The 14,989-nt window shown below is 40.4% G+C and overlaps 1 protein-coding gene across 9 annotated transcripts in view; it reads right to left on the reverse strand.

Moving 5' to 3' along the window:
* EPS8 (EGFR pathway substrate 8, signaling adaptor) overlaps positions 1-14,989 on the reverse strand; it is a 134,655-nt gene that overhangs the window by 64,653 nt on the left and 55,013 nt on the right. The window contains exon 3 of one of the 9 annotated variants that reach the window (XM_064654367.1): positions 1,973-2,091. The exons of 7 other annotated variants lie outside the window; for them this stretch is intronic. The gene's annotated coding sequence lies outside the window, so the exon portion shown is untranslated. Of the gene's footprint in view, positions 1-1,972; positions 2,092-11,990; positions 12,130-14,989 lie in introns of those variants that run through there. One more of the 9 variants, XM_064654368.1, reaches the window with a different exon arrangement.

Genomic DNA, 14,989 nt, shown 5'->3' on the forward strand with positions numbered 1-14,989 from the left:
AGTAGAAGCAACATCCTCTGGCTTCCCAATCACCTTAAACAGCCAAGCTTCATACCACTGTGGGCCACCCATTGATGGCATTCTTTGATGACACAGCATTGTTAATTTAACCTTCATCTTTCACCAATAAAGTACTCTGAATGCAAATTCAGATATATCTGAAAAGCCTCAAAATATACTGTGGGAAGGGTTCCTGCTCTTTATCTTACTGCAAGATTCAAATTTTCTATATGGTGCAAAAAAAACCCCAAAAACAAAAACAAAAAAACATTAACAAGGCAGTTTCTGTGCAGTTCAGTGAAAACAAAAAATGAAGGTGAACAAATACTTAAGACTGAAATGTTATTGATCAGGCCACAGCAAATTAGCAATGCTGAGCTGAAAGATAAGCTCACAGTAGATCTCAATAGAAAACCTAAAACTTTTAAAACTTAACAAACAAGCACATACTCTAGTAATGCTAACTAACTCTTCAAACTTCCCTAGGGAAGGACTAAATCAAAAAATGTGCAAACAAGGCTTCACAAGGCTGATATGCAAAAGCTCAAGGCTTTAGGTAACATGATTTAAAACAAACACCACCATCACAAGTTTTGGTGATTAGACAAGTTTTTAATGCACAAAAAGTTGGTAAAGTGTTTATATTTTCAGAAGTAATTTAAAATATTGCCCTAATATTTTCAATGTAATTGCAACATCATATATATATGAAAGTATTACATTAATACATGATTCCTGGAGAGTATTTGAATTAATTCCAAATCTAGCCAGCATGTCTCCTAAAAGGGACCAGGTTTTCACTTGTCATACACACATAAAACACATAAGAAGTAGAATTTGTCCTCAAAGCCGTGTAGTTATGAAGCTGTAGTGAATAGCAGCAACAATGCTAATACCTGTGAGTCAAACCCATGCCCTAATTCAGCACAGAGGTTTGACTCTGAAGCTGGTTCATAGATATATGCAACAGAAAACTGTATGTTTTGTTCAAAATTTACCCTGTGCTACAGGGATCTTATTTCTTTCAAACTCTGAGACCTACAAAAAATAGTTTGTGTTTAATCTATGGGGGAAAATGCTGCTCCTGAAAGTTGGTATCTAAGTTGCCATCCAGATTACTGCCTCTTAATTAATTACCATAGAGACTCTGAAAATAAGGCAGAAGAGGGAAAAGACAGAAGAAAACAAATTATACTTTAAATAAAACTGGAGAATAAGTTGCACTATAAGCTATTTTAAGATCTAGCACCAGCAGACTTTTACAAACCCTTTTACAAAGAAAGAACCCAGAACACCAATCACTCAGTGCTGCCAAGTGAACCGAGATGCTCAATTTAATATTGTCAAAAAAATACCATTATTTCATCGTCATCGAAAAATATGCACTGGAAAAAAATGTTTTTCAAGGGAACATTTCTTTTTCTCCCTTCTTCTTGAAATACCTCCTTGACACCAATCAAGTAGCCCAAAATCATTTCCTGCTCCACAGCAGAGTGGAGTAACGTAGAGATATGAGAAGACCTGTGTGACACATTTGCTTGTACAGTAGTGTGAAGTCAAATAGCCAGTTACTCTAATACCAAACAGAATTTCCCTGATGATTCTTCCTTCTGAACCATGAATTTGAAGCAATAAACTTCAAGGACAACTTCCCCCCACCTGAGGTTAAAACAGGCACATGACTGCAGTGGGATGCGTGACCTTGACCAGAGTCTACGCAGTTCTCAGCACTTTGAGACACACAATAACTCACCTGCATCCAAGCATCAGCTGGAGATGCTTGTCTGCATCATGAAAAAAATCCTGGGCATCAATTTTTGTTTGCATTAACGAGCCCATAACCCAAAAAGAATATATGGCAATCCAGCGAGTAAACAAAAGGCACTATCTTAAACATCTAAGCAAAACTGATTATTCCACATTGAGGCTACAATTATTCAGCACAAACTGAGTCAAATGTAAAAGAACTTACTGAACTGAGGTCACAGCTGACTGAAGTCACACCCTGCTGCAGTATTTACAGTGCACTTAGGTAACTCAGCAATTGTTTTGTGGAAGAAAATAGACTGAAAAAATAACAGATTCCACAATCTGTGGGAAGAAAATAGATTTAAGCTTTTGGCATTTCATGTCTCCGATTTTGTAGTTTCAATTATTTATGTTTCTCTGTATGGATACAATCTTCTCATCCACTAATCTGGGCCAAGCCCTTCCTCTACATGCATTACCATGATGAAATCATATATTTAGCTAATGTCAAATTTTTGATGTTTTGTTTTAAATTACCTGATCAAATGCATAAATGTGATTTCCCTCCCCCCAAATCCATTAACAAATTCACATTTCCAAAAGCAGTCTCTGATGTGAATGCCCAGGCTTGGCAAGTTTACAGGCTTGACTTTCAGAAGCATTTACACTTTTTTAAATTTTAAGGCCTTTATAATCACATACTAGGTTTCCAGTAAACATCCAGTGATTAAAGATGACAAAATTAGAAACTTTTATAAAAGATAAATTGTAATCAGTGCAAAATGGTTTTGGCTCCAATTTCCTCTAATCACGGAGTTTGGATTTTCACATATCACAAAAAAATTTTGCCCAGGAATTTGTCATTGCTGGTTACCAAGACAAATTTAACAAACTATCACTAGAAAGGGATTCTGAAACGCTACATCCAGGTACTTTATTGCAATTTGCTCATTCATTCAACTGAAAATACTTGCTGAGGCATTTTCAATGTAAAATTTTCTTTATACTGGTGTCAGATAGTTTCCCAATGGAAACCTCAGTTTGGGTCAGGAGCCCAGGACACTCTGCTCTCAGGAAACCTCAGAGGAGCTCTATTTTTGTAAAGCTCCAACAGGTTTTGAAGGCAGATAACTTTCCCAAATCTTTCAGAATGTGGATTTACTGTCCTTCAACTGGTTCTTCTCCCAGAAATAAGTGTGTGTGAAATAAGTGTGGGTGGGAAGGTGAAAAGGAGAAAGGGAAGGAGCTAAGAGGCCATATGAGGTAATGCTTTTTGATCATTTCCTGGTTGGAGGAGTGACAGATGAGGCTGGGGAAATCTGACTGCACCATTCAATTCCAAGCCCTTCAAGAATTGTTCTAGAGGTGATTCTAGTGATCTTAACATTACTTAAGAAATACTCACTTAAAATCTTTTTTTTTCAAAGATATGGTTACCCTCCTACTGACCTAAGAATAAATAATTAGGCCTTTATCTTTCAAGTTGAGTCACTACTTCATGGGGATCTTGCACAAATGATACTCACTGGAGATACTTCTAATACATGATGCTGAACAGAACTCTCAGACTTCAAGGGCTGCTCAACTCTGAACAGCAATGATATTGCAATGAAGTGAGTTACTTCAATTGGAATAAGAAGGATTACCCATGGAGACAGCCCTTGCAGAATGTTGTCTTAAAAACTATCTTTCACAATGGCCTTATTCTCCTGGTTACACCCATATGGCTAGAAAATATTAGAGCCCTGCAAAAGATGCTACAGAAGGGGCATCCACAGAAAATTTTTGAGGGACAAAGGCCTGCATAAACAGAGCTTTCTCCCACATTGTTAGGCAACTAAGAAATGTTATAAAACTGCACCAGTGATTAAATTCTGTTTATAGAGCTCAGCTCTATTTGCTGAGATTGAGAAGTGTATTTTTCCCTTTTCCAGAAGGCACACTAGATAAACTTTAAACTCGTACTCTGTTTCAAAGGAAAAATATTTGTCCTACACAAAGCCTCTATTCAGCTTCCCTGTTTTTACTACAGTAAGAAAAATAGCTGTGCCCTGGATAATTTGTTCATATATGCCAATAAAAGCACATTGGATTAGAGCCAGCACTTCTAGCAAGCACCCAGACTTCTAAAATCCCATGAAAAGCAGAATTTTTTTTCTCTACTTATCCATTTTCTATTTGCCATTCCCAGTACTTACTACTTGTTTCCATTTCATCTGCCTTTATGCTACTGTGAGAAGCAACTAGAAGAGAAAAATTAGACTAAAGAATAAAATCAAAGCTTTTAAAGAAGACATTTTATGAAAAAGAGCTTTCAGATATTTTCATACAATGTTTCAAGTGTTAAGCACGTATAGTTTTGAACTCAACTCTACTTAAAAATTATAAAGGAGGCTAAAGTATATTCATGTTTTAGACATATAAAGAAATAAGAAACATACTGACATAAATATTTAGATACCTGTGCTTTCATGCAGGACTCTAAGCAATATGCTTCCTGCCTAACCTAGGCAGGTCTGCGGCAGACCCAGAGTAAAAAAGACCCTGGACAAAATTATTGGGAAGTTATTCAGGTCATATCAATTATCTGTGTGTATGTGCTTCCCCAAAACTCAATGGCAACTTTTTAGAAAAGTTTCCCAAACAATCACAGAAATGGGGCTGAAAAGGAAAGAAGTCATCTCACATCCTTAAGGCAGCAGCAACTGTGACAAGGTATTTCCCAAAAGGCAGTACTTTCTAACCTCTTCCTTGGGCCTTTGGTGAGAGAGGTTAAAAACCTGGGGAAATCCAGGGTCTCATTAGCCTTACTCTGAAAAAGTTTTTCTCAACAAATAATTTAAACCCTTGTTCAATTTAAACTCCTATAATACTGCTTCTATCCACGGCATACCCAAAAAACACATCAGGTTCTTAATTTCAGAAAAAGTCAAAAAAAGGAAAAGGTAACAGCAACACATGACAAACCAGTGTTAAACTGGGTTTGTAAAAATATCCTATTCCTCAGTCTTGTCTGATCAAGAATAGTTGGCTTACTGCTCCCTCCTCTCTCTTTTATAACTTATCACTCACATCAACAGGCCTACAAGGATGTTGTATCATCTCATGTGTTTTTCCAGACAGGCAATCCAAAGTAAGCACACGTCAACTTCTATTTTCCCACAGGAGCCCACAAGGCAAGTTTCAGGGGGAACAATATTACAGTTACTTCATCTATATATTATCTTTCATTATCTCAGTGTTTTTCTAAACCATATCCCTTTGCTTCTTGAACTTTGTATAACCTCTTCTCTTTCCTCATATTGTTTAATTCAGCCTTATGTTTTTCTCCTCCTTTTCCTTTTTTTCATGCACACCTACAGCAGACTTTCTGGGGGGAAAAAAGAAAGTTATTAGAGGAGAAATAATTCAGCTGTAGAATCAAAAATAGTTCCTGACATTGTCCAAAGTCTTTAAGATGGGGAATGAGCTTCCCATCCACACTGAGGATGTGACTGTCCTTCATCTCCTGTCTGATTGAGTTGGATGACAACTGAGAAAATTAACAATGACAATTGTAAATATTGCCTTTCCCAACAGAGAGACCAAAATAATTAGAAGTAGGATTTTATTTTATTTTTTTTTTGTGAATGGATATGGTAATTTATGTTGCCTGTCTGTTGCATTAAGCTTTCTGAAAACCCATTCACAGATAGGTTTAAGGGAAATGGCAAAAGCAATTACTGCTCTAATTGGCTATGCCCTCTTTCTGCCTTTACAAGAATGCAAAAAGGTGACAAAAACCTCAACTTCTTTGTAGGTGTCAATCTGAAATCCAGGGTAAAAGAGCAAGTTGCAACTTGCAGGGATTGAGGTTATGGCCCAAGTAAAATTCAGCACAGGGATAAGGCGTTTTACTAGGACAGTAGGAAGACTGCCAGATGCCTCACCTTTGTCCATCAACAAACAACTTAGATAGCTCCCAGACTACCCACACTTGAGTCACAGTCTAAAAATTTTCACTACAAACTAAGGATGTAGCCCTTCTGAGACTGCTTACAACCAAACTGGTAGTTAGCAAAACCCCTGCTGAGCAGAGGCCTCATGGTCCTCAGCCACTTTCTTAGGCTCTAAACAGCTTTTAAAACCTTGTGTTCTCTCCCAGCTTGCCTTTACCCATCACCAGCTATTCACATGCCACTTCACCAATGTGTTAACCCAGTTTTATTGCAAAAAGAGGTCACTATACAATGGGAAACCTCCACAGACTGCAGTCGGCATCATTGGCCAGCATGGATTTTGCATCAGAGGAGCCACATCTACTGCTGCTGCAGTCTGCAGATGGATGCTGTCTGTCAGATGGCAGTGCAACAGCAGCACCTGTCTGATGTCACCTAACTGCCTCTGGCCTGGTCTCAAACACCACGTTTTGTCCTATTTTCAAAAGCAAGCGGAGAGATGGAGCCAAGTCCTTGAGTGAGACGAGCCTCCCCAGTCCACATACCCATTGCCCACCCTACAGCAAAATGGTCCCAGGGCTTCAGCTGTCCACTCTCAGTGAGGACATGGGTGAGGACAGACCTTCAGTCACAGCTCAAGCTGGTATTTCAGCAGCAAACTGCCCTGTATCATGCTCAGATCACTGTTCAGCCCTACACAGCTGTTTTGGTAAATACCCAAGTGACAGCTGGTGATGGTTTGTAAAAACCTCTTCCAAGGCAGAGAGGTTCTTTATCCTTCACCTCCTGTGTGTGGGCCTGGCTCTGGATTGCACTGAGCCACCTCCTCCAGGAGTGACCCTGTGGGCCAACCACGTCACCCACTCTGGGGATGCCGTGGCTGTTTCCCTCATCAGGCACAGAGGAAGTCTGGTGGGAGCAAAGCCATTAATTGGGATGTTGCATTGCCTGGTGGGAACACAGAGGTCACCAAATCCTTTGCTGCTCATGCACAACAAGGTCAGTACTCCTTGCCAAAGGTGTCAGCACAATTAATAACTAGTCAGGCTGGCCAAGCCTTTGTGCTGTTTGTTGAAGGGAAAACAGCACAGCTGCAGTCCAGAGCACTGAAGGTGACATTTAGGTAAACTCTGTACCCAAAAAGCTTGCTTCCTTTGCCATTATTCAGCTTTGTGACTCAGTTCTTCCAGGCATATGTACATCTCAGCCAGTGCCAGGCTCTCAGGTGATGTTAACGGGAGATATGCCCATCCATTTCCTCCAAACAAAGTTAGAAATATAGAATAAGATCACAGCTCTAATCGGATTGGGGAGGTTAAGGATTACAGAAATTAGAAAGGGAGAAGGTCACTGGATTCAGCCCTTTTCCAGCTACAAGACCATCCCCCTATTCACAAGCTTTCTGGTTTCACTCCTGGAGCAGCACCTCCTGAAAATCTTACACCCAAAAGAAAAAAAAAAATGCAGATGAGATCTGAGATTTCTTCAGCAGAAACATGGTGCTGAGAGCACAACCACACTGCCCTTTCCCTCCTGCCATGCTTGCACAACAACCCTGTCACTCAGGAGTTCATCTTGTACTTTAGGAGGGGCCCTCGGTTTGGATTCTCACACCTGGCTAAAGGAAAGACCTTGGAGACTTGACAAAATGTACTCTGATTAGGAGAAAATACTGACAGCTTATTATCTAGGGATGGGGGAAAAGCCCACATAGTTTTAGATTCAAAAAAGGGCACTTGTGGCCAGTAGTTTCAAAATCCCTTACTGTTTCTGCAAGGTCAAGCCCTGTTGCCCCTGTCTCCCTCACTGCCTCTTTCTCCAGTGAAGGCACGTAGAGCTCTTTTTCTAAAAGTCCCCAGAATATTTGTATGCTTCTGCAAGGAATTTATTAGGAAATCATAGATTTTTGTAAGGGAAAGGATCCAACATCCTACAAACAGGGAAATCCCAGCAGATGTCCTAACATCTTTCCCTGCTGCCCAATCGATTGGCGAGCACGAGGGGCTCCTGTGCAGTTCACTCCTGCCAAGTTCTAGCATTGCTTAGCAGATGGCTACTTCTCATTGTGCTCAGGGGTTTCCCCTCCCTGGCACTGAACGGCTTCACATCAGCCAGAAGCCCAGGCACCACTTTGCCAGATTCTACAACCACCTCCCTTCACACCTGCACCAGCAACAGTGTGACTTCCCTCTCCTGCTCAGGCTTGGTGCAACCCAGAAGCTCAAGAGATGCTAAACATCCACTTTCCTCTTAATCACGAACAGAAGTGGCACTGCAGCCCTAACACACGTGATCAGATGCTCTGGCAAGTGCTCAAAGTGATCAAAGTACTCTGGTCACACAAAACCGGTGGCAGCAATGGCTCTCCTCCAAAATTTCGGGCACACATTGAGCAGCATCCTCATTTCCAGTAATGACATCTAACACAAAGAACCACAGCAGATGACACTTGCTTTGAATGTTTAACAAAAAAGTGTTTAATCCCTGTAAGTTGTCCTTAAGTACATAAACTAGTAAGGCAGCTCTGATGATGGAGGAGATGATCCTCTTTTGGATTGCTCCTGAAATGGAAATATGTGAACTGTGATGTCATGTAATTTGCACTTCCCTAATATTAGGCTGTTCTTATCTAATGTTCCTCTCTTGCTCGTATTTTTAGTGTACTCCAAGGGGATATTATCCAAGAGGATAATACACATGATGAAGAAAACTAACCGTAGGCGGTATAAAAACTAACACCAGACTGACCACAAATGCTTTCCCAGAGACTTCCAAACCTGTCCAAGTGGAGGCAAGGAACGGAAGGTATCTCTCACTTCTGACTCACGTTGTTGGCCTGAACACGAGATGGTTCATTACTCAGAAATGGCTTTTGGACTCCCCCGGCCCCCTTCCCCAAGAGGAAAGTGCAGCAGAGCGGGGAGGAAACATCCACAGCTCCAGATTTATGGAAGAAAAAAAGGCTGCACAACCCTTGAGGAATCTGGGATACATTTCAAGCCGCAAGAGTAACAACGGAAATTGTAAGCAGCATAATGATTTTTTTGTGTATTTTTGAATTATCTAGAGAGAACTAACTCTATCTCTACAATATAATATATTTTTGCATACTGTCCACATCCCACAGAGGTCGAGTCAGCTGTGGTGTTCTCTCCCAAACATATAAATAAGGCTAAGAAGAAAAACTTTCTTCCATTTTAGTTTGCATTTCCTTTTTTTTTTAATCCCTGTTAAATTTTAATCCCCATGTTGTTGCACATAGAAAACAGACACTTGAAAAATTTTTAATCCCCATCTTATTGCACACAGAAAACAGACATTGAAAAGTGATTGCTAATAGAAGAAACACTTGGATCAACAGGTCAATACTTAAAATCAAATTACAAAAGCAGAAAAAGAAGTCCAGAGGATTTGCAAGAGTAACAGATAAGAGAGAAGAGCAGCATTAGATGCAAACCATCCTCTCTCCAAATGAAAGCTACAGTTTTCCTTTTTTTTTTTTTTCCCTCTGTTTCAGGGAGTTTTAGGGGAAGAGGTTGAAGGAACCACAGAGCAGTCAACTGCCCAGCTTCCATTAGTCTCTTTTAAATACTGATTTTGAAAAACATTCCTATTTCCTGAAAATCAAGGCAATCACATGCACCTAGACAGTTCTCAGAAGAAAAACGTGACATAATACTTGTGTGTGCAGTAGTGCATTCAGCTGGACACTTTTGTCATCTTTAACACTTGCTTCCAAATGCCTTGGTCAATAATTTATTTCACCACAATATGCTCACAGGATTAAATCTCACAGTGTAATTTGAGCATTGCTGTTCACAGATCAGTCTACCCAGAATGCCCAAAATATTAATTAGCACTAGAAAAACCTAGACCATGAGAGATGATTGGCACTGTCCAAACTTAATAAATAAATAAACAAATAAATAAAAAGGATATTTAATCTTTTCAGAAATTTACAATCCTGTACTTCATCAGCTAATACTGGAATATTGCATCCTTCCATGTTTCCCTGGCACCCCCTTTTCTCTGGATACAAAGTAAAAACATATCAGACTAGTCAAGCACAAAACTTATAGTTTTGACAGACTTTCAAAAATAAATAGAGAACCAATGAGCTTGAGAGCCTGCACCTGTCTGGAATTGGTGGGCCAAGTTGGAACTAACACATGGCTGTTCTGCAGTTATATCAGCTTTTGGGGTTTTGACTGTGCACAGCACTTACTGCATCATGTACATTAAAAAAGTGTGCATGGCTTTTAATTTTTTTTTTATCACTTTACATGACCACAGTCTCCAGGAAAGGAGTTAGAAGTTAACTGTCATAAAATTACAGCTAGAAACAGTCTGGGTTGAGTGAGGGTTCTGCAGAGGTAAAGCTTAATTATTTACAGTTTAAGTCTTAACAGACTAGGTCCCAAGGTCATTTATTACCAAGAATGAACATAAATCACTGGTTTCTATTTTTATAGTGCAACCACCAGCACTCAGGAAGAGCTATAAGGTGAGTAAGCAGAGATACCCACCCTTAAATAACAGCATGGGACAGACTTCATGAGTGCAAAAATGACAGAGGGTACATAAATCTGTTTAAAAAGTGGGGATAGGTTCCAAAAAAAGCAGAATTGACATGATTTGGCTTGGCCACAGCTGAAGGGTGCACCCTGTAGTGCAGAAGAACCTATATGCCACAATTCCCTGTGACAAGGGAATCCAAAACTGGTGGTTATAGTCTATGGCTTGGACTAGATGTCATTCAAGGTACCTCCACAATTTTCACTACCTGCCTCTTGAAAATAAAGGTAACTTCAGGGAACTAAGATTGAATATCACAAGGTATAAAACACACACTAATCCCTGTGTTGATCAGACTCCCAAGAAGGTATTGGCACCATTTAAGACCGGTATTTATTGTTCAAGTTCCAAAAGCATATGATGATTCTTCTACTTCAAGGAAAAAAATGCCCCATTATGCACTAGTAGTCAGCTGCAAAATGAATATACACAAATATATCACTAATACAATCTATTATTGTAGAAAGTTTTATTCTGGTGGACAAAGTTTGGCTGGTGGGCAACACCCTGTTGTTACTGAGTTATTTTTAAATGGGCATAAATGAATAAAAGTGTGCTTATGACCTATCAAAGGTGAAAAAAGTTAAAAGTTACTCCTTTTGTAAGCTGATCCCCTGCCACACACATACTACTTGTGTAGCCCTAGTGGATACTTTTAAGGAGAGTTAAGGATAAGGATTTTAAACAACATTCATAATAAGTATACACCAGACCTTTATTTCTATGACCTATCAACTAAATAGTGGCTTATCAAGACCCTTTGAATACCAGCCTATGCAAATATATTGAGATGCAAAGGAGAGATACATGCTTAACTCTCCTCTATCTTTTAGCCTATGAATCACCTATTGTTTCCAAATTGTGAGCTATGCTCAACCCTTCCTTTACTGCAGTGTCTGCTCCTTATCTGTACTATGTTTAAATCACTGTATAAATTGCAGAGTAATTTAGGTTGGGAGAGATCTCTGGAGGTCATCTAGTGCCAACTTCCTGATGAAAATAAGACTAACTTGTAAGTTAGACAGAGATATGATCTATGAATCATGTACAATAATCACAGTGACTCCTCAAGCCACCAGAAATTCATCAAGTGATCGATAAGCTGCTCCCGACCACAAGTAAAATAAACTCTCCCATTTTGGCCCCCTGCTTATGTCCTGTTACATCTGAACAGCATCAAGAACAGAAGTAAAGGTCTTTGCAAGAGCACAGCTGCCAACCTGTGACTCAGTTCAGCAGCATTTTAAGAAACCTGGTGTTGAGACAACCAGGAAAAGGAGGAGGCATCATATCAAGGATAGATAGCTGCCAGAACCCACAGGAGGAAGGTGGATAGCATGGTGAGGGGAGCACTGTGGGTGAAAGTCAACAGAGCATTTCTCTGGAGGAAGGAAGCACAGCTTAGCTGGCTAACACATGGTTCCTTAAAACCCATTTAGTGCGGCTTCCATGGTCCCTGGTGTCATGGTTTAACTCCAGCCAGTAACTAAGTACCACAGAACTGCTCCCTCCCTTCCTCCCTGCCCCTGGTGGGATGGGGAGGACAATCGGAAAAAAAAAGTAAGACTCATGGATTGAGATAAGAACAGTTTAATAATCAAAACAAAGTACAATATCGTACTACTGCTACTAATAACAACAATAAAAAAATAAATATTGTGATGAAAAGGAGAGAGACAGAGAAATGAAACTCAAGGAAGACAAGTGATGCACAATGCAATTGCTCACCAACTGCTGACAGATGCTCAGCCCGTCCTGGCGCAGCCATTGGCACCTCCCAGCCAACTCCCCCCAGTTTATATCCCGGGGATGACGTTCTATTGTATGGAATATCCCTTTGGCCAGCTTGGGTCAGCTGTCCTGGCCACAAGAAGGAGAGGCTTCTTGTGCCTCTCCTCACTGGCAGAGCACAAGACACTGAAAAGTCCTTGAGTCAGGGTGAGCGCTACTTAGCAACAGCCAAAACACCAGCGTGTTATCAACATCATTCTCAACCTAAATCCAAAACACAGCACTGTCACGGCTCCTAGGAGGAAAATGAGCTCTATCCCAGCTGAAACCAGGACACCTGGTGACCCAGAGATCTCACTGCATGAAGACACATCCGTACTCACGACAGCCTTGCTGCAGCTGTTTGTACACCCCCTGAGCCGAGGCCTCACCGCGGGGCCGCGGGGAGAAAAGCGATTGAGTTACAACGAGCTCCATCCTCGAGCACAGAGCAGAGAACGAACATCTACTGTCTAACACAGACAATCTGTCAAACTGTAAATTAATATAGCTGCTTGGGATTAGCATAATTCATAAATGCATACACACAGATACACATATTTAAATAAGAACTGTAGCACCCCAATAAGTTTGGCTTTGTCTCCTCGGACATTGAGGCTGCAACAAGGAGCTATGCCAAGTGCAACAGGCTGTACATTATTTAACAGTTTGACCATTCTACACTACGGTTTGTCATGGTTCCCACATACAGAAACAAACCCTCTTAAGTTAACAAGCTTGAAAATGGTCACCCTGGACAGTGTTGAAAGCAGTCCACATCAGAAGGTATGCCCAAAAGAGAGGAACAAATTTTGCAGTTCACACTTCGACCATACTGGAAAATTGAATAACTGCTTCTCCACCAGCAACGGCAGCAACAAGAACATTCTGAACAGATTCCAGGTATGTTAACAAATCACAGTGCTTAGCATGACCCACTGCTCAAAATCCCTTATGGTTTTAGCCATTCCTGGCAAACTGAAAACATTTTTCCTTCCACACTTCCTCTCTGTAGTACAGCTGAATGACCTTGGTGGTGGGAGAAGGTCAAAGTAGATGAGAAAAGAGTCTTTAAAAACACTGATTAACTATTTGATTTTAAGTACTGAATTCACGTTTTGGAGACAAAGCCAATTTCATTAAAAACATCTAAGTCTTGGAACTTAAAAGAAGATGCAGGAGTTCCAAGAACAACTATTTGAGCCCACCCAGTCACCCCAATAATCCCTTCTTGCAAGCCAAGGAAGCTACAGAATGAACAATCTCAAAAACATCAAACTACCAAAACCAAAACCAACCAACCAAACCAAACAACCAACTCACAAAAGAAAAGGAATGGAGGGAGGGGTGGCAGGGGGGCTTGCCTTTAACTTCACATACCCCTCACTTTGCCCTGTGTGTTGCCAACTGACATAAACAACTTCACACTTTTGCAGGTCACCTTTACAATTTGGTTTATTTGTATTTTTGCTCTTTCCCAGACTCTTTTGGTCTCCTGTTCTCCACGAATAAGCAAAAACTGTCAATAGCATGGAAGCCAGTTCAGAGGGCTTCCCCATACCCTGGAGTGGTGACTTACAAACTTTTGTCAGGTCTCAGCATTTTTATTTTGTTTCTACAGACAAACAAACATCTTTACCTTTACATTGACTGCTTTATCATTAAAAGAAATAATCTCAGTTTTAAACAGAAGTTTACTGTATGCCACAAATGCCCTCTGGACTCAGGGTATGTCTCTAAGTCAAGATAAGCAGCTGGTCCAGGAGACAGAGAGTATACATTAAATAGCATAAAGGAATAGTTGCCCCAGGGACTTCAGGCTCAGTCTCAGCATGGCTGCAGCTGCCTCCCAGGAACCTCTGCATCAACCTATGCCCACCTTTGCTCACCTTATTACTCTTGAACCTATTTCACCCTCTCTCTGCCTCCACAGCTATCCCTTAAAACATGATATATTTAGAACTGGAAACAATTTTTCTTTTCAACAACCAACCTCAAATCCCAAACCTCTTGCAGCATCCAGATAAAACATTAATATAATTAATTCCCTCTATTTCCTCTTTCTATCATAACCCATTGCTGGTTTACACCTCAGTTGCATCTTCTCATGTGCTTGCAAACTGTACCATAACAGCATTCTTGTACCTCTGCCCACTGGCTGAATGATAAAGTCAAGAAAATTTGCATGTACAAGAAACAGTAAAGTGAGGAATAAATGAGGTAGCTGAAAACCCAGTGCTGGTCTAGTGCTACACTCCTTCACTTCCATGCAGGCTGATGGGTATTTTACCACAAGTAATTTATCAACAGCTCTAGGGTCGCACAAAGGTGACTTAAACAGAAAGTTTCTTTAAACCTACTTGATAAATACTGAAATAATGGAGAAAATAAAGGAAGTAACTTCTAAAAGGAGGCTTGAAGCACTTTTCCTGAATGCTGATTCTGCTCAAATAGGTTTGTTTTTTTTTCTGCTGCAAGAGTAGCAGTCTCCAAAACAAATAAAACAAATGCTTCGAAAGGTAGTAGTTCTGGTCTGATAAACAGCAATATAAAAATGGCATCTTTGCACTCAGCAGAACTGCTGCTGGTGTGCAGTCAGGAGTGATTGCTGCTGACTAGGGAGATAAATAAGGTTCTACAACTTTCATGCTTGTTTGAAACAGGATATCATTGCTACTGTTGTGCAGCAAAGTGAATACTATTGTCTTCTATCTAAAGCCAAGTTCTTCATTACTTTTCAATTACATATCTGGACAGTTCCTGCCACACCACTCAATAAGAGGTAATGGGATACAGAGACAATATCAGAGCCCGCTTCACTCTGCACAAACTTTATGATGCAAAAATGCTCAGGAAGGGAGATCAGCCTGCGAGACCGGGAAATGCTCAACCCGGAGCCAAACAGAAATTCCGGCCTCGTAAAGCTGCTTTTAAAGAAGCACTTTCCAGGTTCAAGA

This window comes from Pseudopipra pipra, chromosome 5 (assembly GCF_036250125.1).
Source record: "Pseudopipra pipra isolate bDixPip1 chromosome 5, bDixPip1.hap1, whole genome shotgun sequence".
Lineage (NCBI taxonomy): Eukaryota > Metazoa > Chordata > Aves > Passeriformes > Pipridae > Pseudopipra > Pseudopipra pipra.